Consider the following 13,058-nt stretch of genomic DNA (forward strand, 5'->3'; position numbering starts at 1 on the left):
CCAACACACAGCCATTCATGTCTAAATTGCCGGCAACAAAAGTGAATACACCCCTAAATGTAGAATGTCAAAATTGTGTTCAAAGTGTCAATATTTTATGTGCTCACCATTACTTTCCAGACCTGCCGTAACTCTCTTGGGCATGGAGGTCACTAGAGTTCACGGGTTGCTGCTGGAATCCTCTTCCAATCCTCCATGATGAAGCTGGTGGATGTTAGAGACCACTTTCTGTGTGAGGATGCCCCACAGGTGCTCAATTGAGTTTAAGTCTGGAGACATGCTTGACCAGTCCAGCACCTTTACCCTCAGTTTCTTTAGCAAGGCAGTGGTCATGTTGGAGGTGTGTTTGGGGTCATTATCATGTTGGTATACTGCCCTGCTGCCCAGTTGCTGAAAGGAGGAGATCAAGCTCTGGCTCAATGTGTCACAGTACATGTTGGCATTCATGGTTCCCTCAAGGCACTGAAGCTCCTCAGTGCCGGCAGCACTCATGCAGCCCTGAATCATGACACTCCCGCCACCATGCTTGACTGTAGGCAAGGCACACTTGTCTTTGTACTCCTCTCCTGGTTGCCGCCACACACACTTGACACCATCTGAAACAAATGTTTATTTTGGTTTCATCAGACCATAGGATATGATTCCAGTAATTCATGCCCCCAGTTTGCTTGTCTTCAGCAAACTGTTCGTAGGCTTCCTTGTGCATCATCTTTAGAAGAGGCTTCCTTCTGGGAAGAGAGCCAAGCAGACCAATTTGATGCAGTATGTAGTGTATGATCTAAGCACTGATAGATTGTCTCTGCACCCCTTTAACTGTGGCAGTAATGCTGCCAGCACTCAAATGTTTAATTGCAAAGGATATCTGGATATCACGCTGAGCATGTGCACTCAACTCCTGGTTGACCATGACGAGGCCTGTTCTGAGTGGAACTTGTCTTGTTGAACCGCTGAATGGTCTTGGCCCCCGTGCTGAAGCTCAGTTTCAGGATGTTGGTAATCTACCTACGGCCTAACCATCTTTATGTAGAGCAACAATAAAGATCCTCAAGGAGGTCTATGCCATGAGATGCCATGTTGAACTTCCAATAACTGTCTCCTTGTAACACTATTGACTAACATGAACCCCGGAGGTAAATGTCTGATTTGGCAGAATTGTAACATTCTTAGGGGTGTACTCACTTCTGTTGCCAGTGACATTAATGGCTGTATGTTGAGAAATGTTGATGGGACAGCAGATTTACACTGTTATACAAGTTTCACACTGACTACTTTCTATTGTATCAAAGTGTTATATCTTCAGTGTTGTCTCATGGAAAGATACACCGTATATCCTCGAAAATAAGTCAACATTGTGTATACGTCGACTCCAATATTTGACCGTCTTAAGCTGGATTGTTTTATTGACTCAGGTATAAGTCTACCCAGCAAAGTGAATGGCTGCATTTGGGTCCCAGGAGGGTTTAATGGCTGCGCTGCATACAGTATTGCATCCATTAACCCCTCCTGTCCTTTAAGTGCAGCCAATAACTCTTCAATCTCCCCAAGTGCAGCAATTATTCACTCCCCCTGCTGCAGCCCAGTATTTCCCCCCTGCCAATTTTCTTTATAATTGTTGTGGTCAGAACTTTCATACCTGTGTTTTCTTGGCATTTCCTTTATCAAGAAAGTGTCACTTGCCACAGGGTAAATTGCTGCAAATGGGAATGTCACTGTTAGTACACACATTACACAGTGTTGCTCGTCACTCGTGTCAACCCCTATACTTTTATTTGGTGAGTCAGACCTAAATTTCTAGACTTATAGTCGAGTATATATAATAATAAAAAGTAGAATCTCGTTATAGTAAACTCGGATTCTGGCTATAGTAAACTCAGTCCCCAGGTCCCAATAATATGCCTGTATGAATATACGATGTATCCTGATAAACTTGTGATATAGTAAACTACTTTTCCAGGTCCCTTGGAAGTTACTGTAAAGGGATTCTACTGTATTTACAAAAATGTGACAGAACGTGTGACAGAATCATAGTGACAGAACGTTTCACAAGCCTGCAGGCTAGTGTCTGTACAGTCTCATTCACAAAACGACAGCCAAGGGATCAGGGGTGACTCTAGCCATTTTGTCACTCCAGGCGAGAAAACCTTTGGCGCCCCATGGCACCCCCCCATGAAAATGTGGCAGCGTTTCACCAGGAAATAATCGTAAGACGGCAGCGTTTCACTAGAAAATAATCATAATGCGGCAATGTTTCACCAGAAAATAATCATAGTGCGTCAGCATTTCACCAGAAATTACACTTATTGCGGCATCGTTTCACCAGAAAATACATGTAAATGCATTAGTGCTTCACCAGAAAATATGCAATGTGGGCAGTGTTTCACTAGAAAATACACATAGGCAGGGCTACCCCCCCCCCCCCCCCCATTCCCATTAGTTCTCCCTAATAGCCATGATACCTGTAAGAAAAAAGCTATAAGAAAAAAAATAACTCACCTGCAGAAGTCTCCTCTCACGGCCTCCGTCCGGCACGCAGCAGCTCCCCCAATGATCTTCATGCAGCAACTCTGGCTGCAAAACTAACGCGCTGACAGGCAGAGCAGGGCTACGGGATGCCATTTTCCCGTAGCCCTGCTCTGCCTGCCAGAACCCAGAGACACTGCAGAAGTGAGCTTACGGGCTGCGGCCAGTGAACTACTACTATTAGCCAGTTCACCACCTGGGGACACACCATCTGATGGGGGGGACGGGGGAGGGTTGGTGGCCATGGTCCCCCTCCCATGCCCCCCCTTTTCACGAGGGTCAGAAGGAGGCTCAAAGGGGGACACAAGGAGTCACAAAGGAGCACAGGAGGAGTCACAGGGGGACTAAAAGAGACACACAGGGGGACAGAAGGAGGCACAAAGGGGGACAGAAGGAGGCACAAAGGGAGACAGAGGGAGGCACAGTGGGACTGAAGAAGGCACACAGGGTGACAGGAGGCACTAGGGTCAGAAGAAGTCACAAAGGAGAACAGAAGGAGGCACAAGGGGACAGGAGGCACACGGGGACAGAATGAGGCACAATGGGGGACAATGAGACACAAAGGAGGACTGAAGGAGGCACAGGAGGACAGAAGGAGGTACACAGAGGGGCAGCGGGGGGTACAGGGGGACAGAAGAGGGCATGAGAGTCAGAAGAAGGCACAAAAGAGGACAGAAGGAGGCACAGGGGGACTGAAGGAGGCACAAAGGGAGACAGAGGGAGGCACAGTGGGACTGAAGAAGGCACACAGGGTGACAGGAGGCACTAGGGTCAGAAGAAGTCACAAAGGAGAACAGAAGGAGGCACAAGGGGACAGGAGGCACACGGGGACAGAATGAGGCACAATGGGGAAAAAGGAGGCACAATGGGGGACAATGAGACACAAAGGAGGACAGAAGGAGGCACAGGAGGACAGAAGGAGGTACACAGAGGGGCAGCGGGGGGTACAGGGGGACAGAAGAGGGCATGAGAGCCAGAAGGAGGAACAAAAGAGGACAGAAGGAGGCACAGGGGGACTGAAGGAGGCACACAGGGGGACAGAAAGAGGCACACAGGGGGACAGAAGGAGGCCCACAGGGGGACAGAAGGAGGCTTAATGGGGACAGAAAATAGCTGAAAGGGGGGCAGAAGGAAGCACAGCGAGACAGTAGGAGGCACAAAAGGGGGACAGAAGATGGCAGAAGAGGATGTAAGGAAGCACAGGGAGACATAAGGAGGCAGAGGGGGACAGCAAGAGCCACAGTGAGACAGAAGAAGACACAAAGGGGCACAGAAGAAGGCACAGAGGGACAGAGGAAGGTGCAGGGGACAGTGGTGGCACATAGGGACAGAAGGAGGCCCAAAGGGAGACAGAAGAAGGCACAGGGAGACGGAAGAAGGCAGAGGGGGACAGAATGAGCCACAGGGAGACAGAAGAAGGCACAAAGGGGCTCAGAAGGAGGCACACGTGGATAGAGGAAGGTGCAGGGGACAGAGGTAGCACATGGGGACTGAAAAGGCATATGGAGACAGAAGGAAGCACAAAGGGAGACAGAACGAGGCAGAGTGGGACTGAATGAGGAACAGGGGGGCAGAGGTAGCACAAGGAGAAGGAGGAACAAAGGGGCACAGAAGGAGGCAGAGGTAGCACAGGAGGACTGAAGGAGGCACATGGAAACGGAAGGAGGCACAAAGGGAGCCAGAAGGACAAACAGGGGGTCAGACATGGCACAAGGGATTGAAGGAGGCACAAGGAGACAGAAGGAGGCACAAAAGGGGAAAGAAAGTTGCACAAGGCACAGAGGTGGCAGCTGCCTGCAACTTACGCTAAGTAGATGCAGCAGACGCAAGTAACAGAACACCAATGGGGGTGGGGCTTAGTCCAGGGTGTGGCTTAATTTGGGGATGTGGCTTAATCCAGCAACATGGCGCCCCCCAGGACCAACGGCACTCCAGGCAAAGGCCTGTACTGCCTATGCCTAGAGGCGCCCCTGCAAGGGATTGTGCCTCAATAACTGCTGGCTGACATTAGTCTCAAGTGTGTACAAGGCTTAAAGGGGAACTGAAGAGAGAGGTATATGGAGGCTGTCATGTGTATTTCCTTTTAATCAATACCAGTTGCCTGGCAGCCCTGCTGGTCTATTTCTCTGCAGTAGTATCTGATTAAAACCAGAAACAAGCATGCAGCTAGTTTTCATAATAGAAATGTAATCAAGGCCATACCTAAAGGTCAACTGATGAGAGCCAGAAGGATAGCATCCACAGAGGAAGGTTACCACAAAGCAGCAAACATGCTCATCGACAAATTTGAATGCAAGGGGTATGATCCCACCACCCTAGCGAGGGCAAAGGTAGAAGTGCAGGGGGTTGAGAGATCCCGGTTATTGGAGAGTGAACCTAAAAAGAACAGACAAATGGGAAAAATACCCTTTGTGCAAACGTTTTGCAAACAGTCAGGTTTAGTGAGGAACGTGGTGAACAAATATTGGCCAGTCCTGCAACAAGACCCAACATATGGAGAATTGTTTAAAGAGCCTCCATTGTATTCGTACAAAAGGGGCAGGACCATTAAAAATATGGTCAGCAAGGTGGACTTGTCCACGCGGTGTATTGAAATGAGTAAATTAACAAACAAGAGAGGGACATTTCCATGCATGGGCTGTAATTGCTGCGGGGCAATAATGAGGGGCGAATACGTGAATCATCCGCACACGGGAGAAAGAATTCAGATTCGGTCGATGTACACGTGTGATAGCAAGTTTGTGGTCTATGCATTGAAGTGTCCCTGTGGTCTGATGTACGTGGGCAAAACGACCAGAGATGTTAAGACTAGGATCCAGGAGCATAAGAGCTCTATCCGAGGATTCAATCCCGCCAAACTCAGCACCCACACCCCAGTGGGCAAACATTTTCATGCCCTAGGTCATGGGGTGTCGCAGCTGAGGTGGGTTGTATTGGATCATGTTCCACCACTCAGCAGAGGGGGAGATAGGGACAGAATCTTGCTCCAAAGAGAAGCTAGATGGATGAGGAGATTGGATTCCATCTCCCCTAGAGGTTTAAATGATATGTACAGCTTGAAATGTTTTCTATAAGTGTCACTAATGTGCTATTTTGCTCTGCTTTCTCCCCCAGGTATTGATGCCATGTCATCGAATGGTGGGTGGTGGAGAGAGGGAACCATTGTATTCCCGGGGGCAGTGAGTTACAGGTTTGAGTGTATAGCTGGTTGATAATCTGTATATGCATTTCATAGACGTTTTTGAATGCAAATGTTGCCTACGCTTATGTTGACTTAGGTGTTTATTGTTTGGGTAGACATCTCTGTGTGTAGTGCCCAATAAGATGTATCCCTGAGGGGTTAATGTTGTTGGCCTCATTTCCACTGGTCAGCTGACCTAAGTGGGTGGGGTTCCTGTTGTGGGTGTGGTGCACTATGGTTCATAAGTGGTTGTGCTGTTGGGGTGGCTTGTACACTTGAGAAAGGGGGAAACCCCGAAACATGTTGTGTTAGCACCTGTGGATTAAACTATCGTTTAAACGCCTTTTGAGTGCCTCCTTCTCATTGCATCTGAATCTTCTGGAGTGGAGGTGGTGATCCACTGAAGGATTGAGCACCGGCGGACCAGGCTATGTGTCCTGGGTGAGAGACTGCTCTAGCATTCATTTTTGACTACAGTTTATCACCAGCTTGAGCAGACCTCTATTTTCAATGGATAACGGTACGACCATTGAGGACAACATTGATGTTCAACCAGCTGATCCACTAAACTTTGCCGTGACCTTTGCCTACAATGATGATGACATCACTCGGATATTGAGCCAGGTGGAGTGTGTACCATTTGATACTGCGGCTGGAGCCCTAGAAGTTGGAGCCCAGAAAGAGCTCTTTGATTTGAAAAAACAGTACCTGAGTTACACCCTACACCAATCGTTCCTGGTGGACTACATAAAGAACAAACGTATACCAAGAGGTTATCGGATCAGTCTGAGGTCCACCTTGCTGAGGGATGATCCTACCTTTGTGACCAGGTTCTTTGAAATTTTAAACAAAGGAAGTTTGGATGTGATGGTACTTACAGTTGAAAGACTACATGTCCGATTGAGTCTGTTGAACAAGCAGATCGGAGAATTGGAGGAGAAAATTAAGGTTGCATTATCCGAGGAGGAGTTTGAGGAGCTGTGCCAGGACCAGGAGGAGGCTTTAGAGGAAGCACGGAAAGTCATCCTGCAGAGGAAACAAGGAAAAATCGCACGCGACGCAGAGGATTATCGTTTAAACAGGGTTTATACCTGGAAATCCGAACGGCGCAGTCAGCGACAGCGCAGACCTCTGAGGCCACAGGAGGGATCTGGTGAGGCGGGAGGTGCGTCAGGAGGCGGTGCAGGGGAGCAAAGACCGCGTCACAGGAAGCCACGTCAGTGGAGAAAGCCCAGAGGAAAGGGGCCGGTGCAGAGCGGAACTCCGTCCGCTGGCAGCGGAGGAAGTACAGGTGGTTACAGCAGCTCGGCGTCAGAGGGTGCTGAGCAGCAAAACCAGGATTTTCAGGACGTTCGAGTCCCCGCAGACACAGGAGGGACAAGCGGCAGAGGAGGGGCAGGAAAAGGGACAGCCCCAGTACGTCCTCGCCGCAACCCACGGGCACCAACACCAAGGGACAATTATCCGCACAGGGACAGGATGCCGAATGGGCAGAGGTAAGCTCCCTGGTGGTTAATATATCCACCCATACATTAACTGCCGCTGAACTTTCAGTTTTAGAGAAAGGGCTAGGTTTTGTGCCTGTATTTGATCTAGATTTTTTTGATTGGGAGATAGAATTTGATAAATTTGTTAGGAATCTTCAGTTGAAAATGTGCTTTAAAGATACTTCTGCAATGTCGGTGGCACCAGTGTTGCGGAAGAAAAGTACGTGGTTACCTGACATGATGACCCCCGCTTTGCAAACGTTTAAGAAATTGGTTTATGCTGAGGTACAGAAAGGGTGGCCCAGTTTGAAACGGACAGTCAGTTCCAATTTGACTTTTGCGGAAAGGGGGGCACTGAAATCCCTTAAACAAAACGAAACCATTCTAGTGATGAAAGCAGACAAAGGGGGTGCCACAGTGGTTATGGACAAACAACAATATGTGGAAGAAGCGTACAGACAATTAAATGTCGAGGGCCACTATGAGAGGTGCAGGAGTGATCCCACCTGGGTCATTAAATCAAAGGTGGACCGTTTAATTAATGAAGCCCTGTTGATGGGCATGATAGACTAGAAAACATCAGAGTATCTAGATGTAGCACATCCCCAGGTGCCGCTGCTATATCTACTCCCTAAAATTCATAAGAACTTAAAAAAAACCCCGGGACGTCCGATAGTATCGGCCATTGGGTCTACACTGTATCCACTTTCCAAATATGTAGACTCATTTTTACAGGAACTGGTAAAGATCATCCCCACATGTCTGAAAGACACCACAGACTTACTTCTGAACCTTTCAGGGGTCTCGGTGAGGGGTAAAGGCTTGATATTGGCCACATTAGATGTGCAGAGTTTGTTTACCTCAATTCCACACGAGGAAGGAATGAGATACATTGAGGAATTCCTCCTGGACACAACACTGTCGCATCACCAGATCTATTTCCTGCTAGATTGCCTGGAGATGGTTCTTAGGAATAATTATTTTATGTTTGAAAATGATTATTATTTGCAGACAAAAGGCACGAGTATGGGATCGCCAGTAGTTCCTTCGTTCGCTAACTTGTTCATGTACAAACTTGAACAGAAAATGTTCACTAACAATGTAAAGTATTGTGATAAGATATTGAAATATTTCAGGTTTGTGGACGATGTCTTGATACTATGGCAGGGCGAGTTAGGCGAGCTCCAATCTATGGTGGATGAGGCCAATTTGGCGCATCCAACTATCAAGTTCACTATGGAACACTCGGATAGGGTTATCCACTATTTGGATGTGGCGATTTCTGTCACTCCAGATGGGTTGCAAACAGATCTGTATACTAAGCCAACAGATCGGAAGAACCTTTTGAGAGTGGATAGTTTTCATAATAGAAATGTAATCAAGGCCATACCTAAAGGTCAACTGATGAGAGCCAGAAGGATAGCATCCACAGAGGAAGGTTACCACAAAGCAGCAAACATGCTCATCGACAAATTTGAATGCAAGGGGTATGATCCCACCACCCTAGCGAGGGCAAAGGTAGAAGTGCAGGGGGTTGAGAGATCCCGGTTATTGGAGAGTGAACCTAAAAAGAACAGACAAATGGGAAAAATACCCTTTGTGCAAACGTTTTGCAAACAGTCAGGTTTAGTGAGGAACGTGGTGAACAAATATTGGCCAGTCCTGCAACAAGACCCAACATATGGAGAATTGTTTAAAGAGCCTCCATTGTATTCGTACAAAAGGGGCAGGACCATTAAAAATATGGTCAGCAAGGTGGACTTGTCCACGCGGTGTATTGAAATGAGTAAATTAACAAACAAGAGAGGGACATTTCCATGCATGGGCTGTAATTGCTGCGGGGCAATAATGAGGGGCGAATACGTGAATCATCCGCACACGGGAGAAAGAATTCAGATTCGGTCGATGTACACGTGTGATAGCAAGTTTGTGGTCTATGCATTGAAGTGTCCCTGTGGTCTGATGTACGTGGGCAAAACGACCAGAGATGTTAAGACTAGGATCCAGGAGCATAAGAGCTCTATCCGAGGATTCAATCCCGCCAAACTCAGCACCCACACCCCAGTGGGCAAACATTTTCATGCCCTAGGTCATGGGGTGTCGCAGCTGAGGTGGGTTGTATTGGATCATGTTCCACCACTCAGCAGAGGGGGAGATAGGGACAGAATCTTGCTCCAAAGAGAAGCTAGATGGATGAGGAGATTGGATTCCATCTCCCCTAGAGGTTTAAATGATATGTACAGCTTGAAATGTTTTCTATAAGTGTCACTAATGTGCTATTTTGCTCTGCTTTCTCCCCCAGGTATTGATGCCATGTCATCGAATGGTGGGTGGTGGAGAGAGGGAACCATTGTATTCCCGGGGGCAGTGAGTTACAGGTTTGAGTGTATAGCTGGTTGATAATCTGTATATGCATTTCATACCGTAGACGTTTTTGAATGCAAATGTTGCCTACGCTTATGTTGACTTAGGTGTTTATTGTTTGGGTAGACATCTCTGTGTGTAGTGCCCAATAAGATGTATCCCTGAGGGGTTAATGTTGTTGGCCTCATTTCCACTGGTCAGCTGACCTAAGTGGGTGGGGTTCCTGTTGTGGGTGTGGTGCACTATGGTTCATAAGTGGTTGTGCTGTTGGGGTGGCTTGTACACTTGAGAAAGGGGGAAACCCCGAAACATGTTGTGTTAGCACCTGTGGATTAAACTATCGTTTAAACGCCTTTTGAGTGCCTCCTTCTCATTGCATCTGAATCTTCTGGAGTGGAGGTGGTGATCCACTGAAGGATTGAGCACCGGCGGACCAGGCTATGTGTCCTGGGTGAGAGACTGCTCTAGCATTCATTTTTGACTACATGCAGCTAGTCTTGTCAGATCAGACTTATAAGTCTGAACCACTGAAACACCTGATCTGCTGCATGCTTGTTCAGGGGCTATGGCTAATAGTATTAGAGGCAGAGGATCAGCAGGGCTGCCAGGCAACTGGTATTGTCTAAAAGGAAATAAACATGACAGCCTCCATATACCTCTCTCTTCAGTTCCCCTTTAAAGTGCCCCTGAACCACTATCATATAAACCTACTTGACATGCTGCTGTATGCGTGGTGCTGTGACATATGTGTTCAGCGAACCCTATGCCCCCCGCTCTGCTGAAATATTCGACTTGAGCAGAATGTCAATGATGGGTGGGGAGGAAGTGTCAATACTTTCTTCTCTCTGCCCCTCCTCGGAAATGCCCCCTCCACTCACCGCTAATGTTTCCTATATGCACAATGCGCTGGGGAACTGTGCGGTTTGTGGACTTGTGGTAATTGAGTTTGGAACAATAGTGTACTAATAACGTGTTAGTACACTATCATTCCGAGCTCAATCTCCACAAACCCACACGTAGCACAGCCCCCATTAGCGGTGAGTGAAGAGGGCGTTCCCGAGGACGGGCAGAGGGAGGAAGTATTGACACTTCCTCCCCGCCCAACATTGACGTTCTGCTCAAGTCAAATATTTTGGCTTAGCAGAGCGGGGGCACAGGGGCTGCTGGAGATGAAGGATAACAACATACAGCAGCATGTAAAGTAGGTTTATATGATAGCGGTTCAGGGGTACTTCAAAGTGTACCTGAAATGATACAATTATAAGCTTCCTCCAGCCCCCTATAGGGCGTGGGCTCCCTCGCTGCCCTCCCAGGCCACTCTGTTCTCCTGCAGTCTTCAATCGTAAACACACATTTTTGAATTTCGAATGCGAAAATCTGCACCCACAATGCATACAAATTCATGTAGCTCATTGCTATGCATGATAAAAATTGGAATGCAAAAATCTGCATAAACACTGTGAACAACAACAACAACAAAAATGCAGGGATAAGTGTGAGATAGAGGTCTAACTTGACAAAAAATTGCATTCTTTTTTGCCATGTGAAAATGTACATAATTCATACTTATGGAGCAGCACGGTGGCGTAGTGGTTAGCGCTCTCGCCTTGCAGCGCTGGGTCCCTGGTTCGAATCCCAGCCAGGGCACTATCTGCAAAGAGTTTGTATGTTCTCTCCGTGTCTGCGTGGGTTTCCTCCGGGCACTCCGGTTTCCTCCCACATTCCAAAAACATACAGATAAGTTAATTGGCTTCCCCTAAAAAAATTGGCCCTAGACTACAGTATTTACACTACATAATATAGACATATGGCAATGGTAGGGATTAGATTGTGAGCTCTTTTGAGGGACAGTTAGTGACAAGACAATATATATATATACACTGTACAGCGCTGCGTAATATGTCGGCGCTATATAAATACTAAATAATAATAATGGAGCTTGGAGGTAATGTGCTTTTTCCCGTTTCAGCAACAACAAATAAAAAAAAAATGCCAGCTTGGTGGCTTTTTTTCACACACCTTGTGCAATTCCCTATTGCCAACATTCAGCAAGGAAAAGCAATGAGGGCTCTTTCACACTAGAGGCGTTTTTGGCAAATTTTAAGTGCAGCCGTTTTTTCAAAATGCCCTAAAAGTGCTTACACCATTAATCTCTATGAGAAAGTTCACATCTGAGTGATTCGTTTCCGATCTGCTCAGAAAAGCGGTGCATGGGCCATTTTTGAGGCAATTTTGCCTCAATGGAAGGTATAAGAAAAACGCAAACGCTCACAAAATCGATTTGTGCAGCGATTGCGTTCGCGTTTTTAAGAATAAATACAATGCATTTATTATTTTCCAGATCAAAGAGTTCACTTCCTGACTGAAGTCAGGAAGTGAAAAAAGCAATCGCTTGCAAAACCGCTTAAAAAAACGGTTCCCCCAAAAAACTGCGTGCAAGTAGTCGCCGGTAATCGGAAATAAAAACCGTTTCAAATAACACCAAGAACTAACGGACACACGAACGGAACGCAATGTGGACAAGGCCTCAAGCACTGCACAGAACTGTCCACGGAAAAATACTGACATTTGCGTGGACTCCGTGGTCACATTTACAAGAATTGCATGCTTCTTGCAGCACCACCGCAGTCACCAATGAAGTTAATGGTTTTCTGGGGAATCTGAATTTTTTGTGTTTGTTCATGTTCCGTTTCAATGTTTTTTCTGAGTTTTAAAATCGGATGGCATTTTGCTTTTTTATCCGCACAAATTGAACGTTTCCAACCACAATGTATTTTGCCACGATATGGCAAAATACACGGAAAATCGCTGATGGAAAATGCGATCACCTAGCACCGGAAAATCTCAAATTGCACAGAAAAACGTAGGAACAAGTGTAGCCACTGCCTGAAGGCAATCTATAATCGAATCGCACAAAGAATTGTATCATGTAGATTGGGCTTAAGGCTGGGGCCACGCTTGTTTGCAGAATGTGAATTTGCACATAATGCTATTCAATGGTGACACACGCATTTGTTTGTAACTCTGAAATTTTTTGTAAAAAAACGGATTCCCTGACGTATACAATCGCAATGCGTGTACGATTCCCATAGACTGCTATCAGGTGCTGGCAGTCTATGGTGTACAACATGTGTGCAAAGACGCACATAGTATGCAAAAAATTGTTAGCGGAAAACAGCTACCGGTTTCCCCGGACACAAGTGTGGTCTTTCCCTAAAATCCTGGTTCATATGTGAATTTTCACACACAATTTTTTACAGCAGGTAATGGAAAATTACATACAATGTGCGAATTTATGCTGCAAGAAGTTTTTCTTACCAAAAGTGCAAATTTTAGATGGGTAGATTCAGGGGCAAACCCAGGATTTTCAAGGGGGCGGGGGGATTCCTGAAAGGTCTCCTTCAGCCTTGCACAAGACAGTATAATAACATGGTAGGACATCATGCTGGGTACACATAATGGAATTTCCCGTCCAATTGACAGAATCTGACAATTATTTCCTAAAT

The sequence above is a fragment of the Hyperolius riggenbachi genome, chromosome 7, assembly GCF_040937935.1.
Source record: "Hyperolius riggenbachi isolate aHypRig1 chromosome 7, aHypRig1.pri, whole genome shotgun sequence".
In the NCBI taxonomy this organism is placed as follows: Eukaryota; Metazoa; Chordata; class Amphibia; order Anura; family Hyperoliidae; genus Hyperolius; species Hyperolius riggenbachi.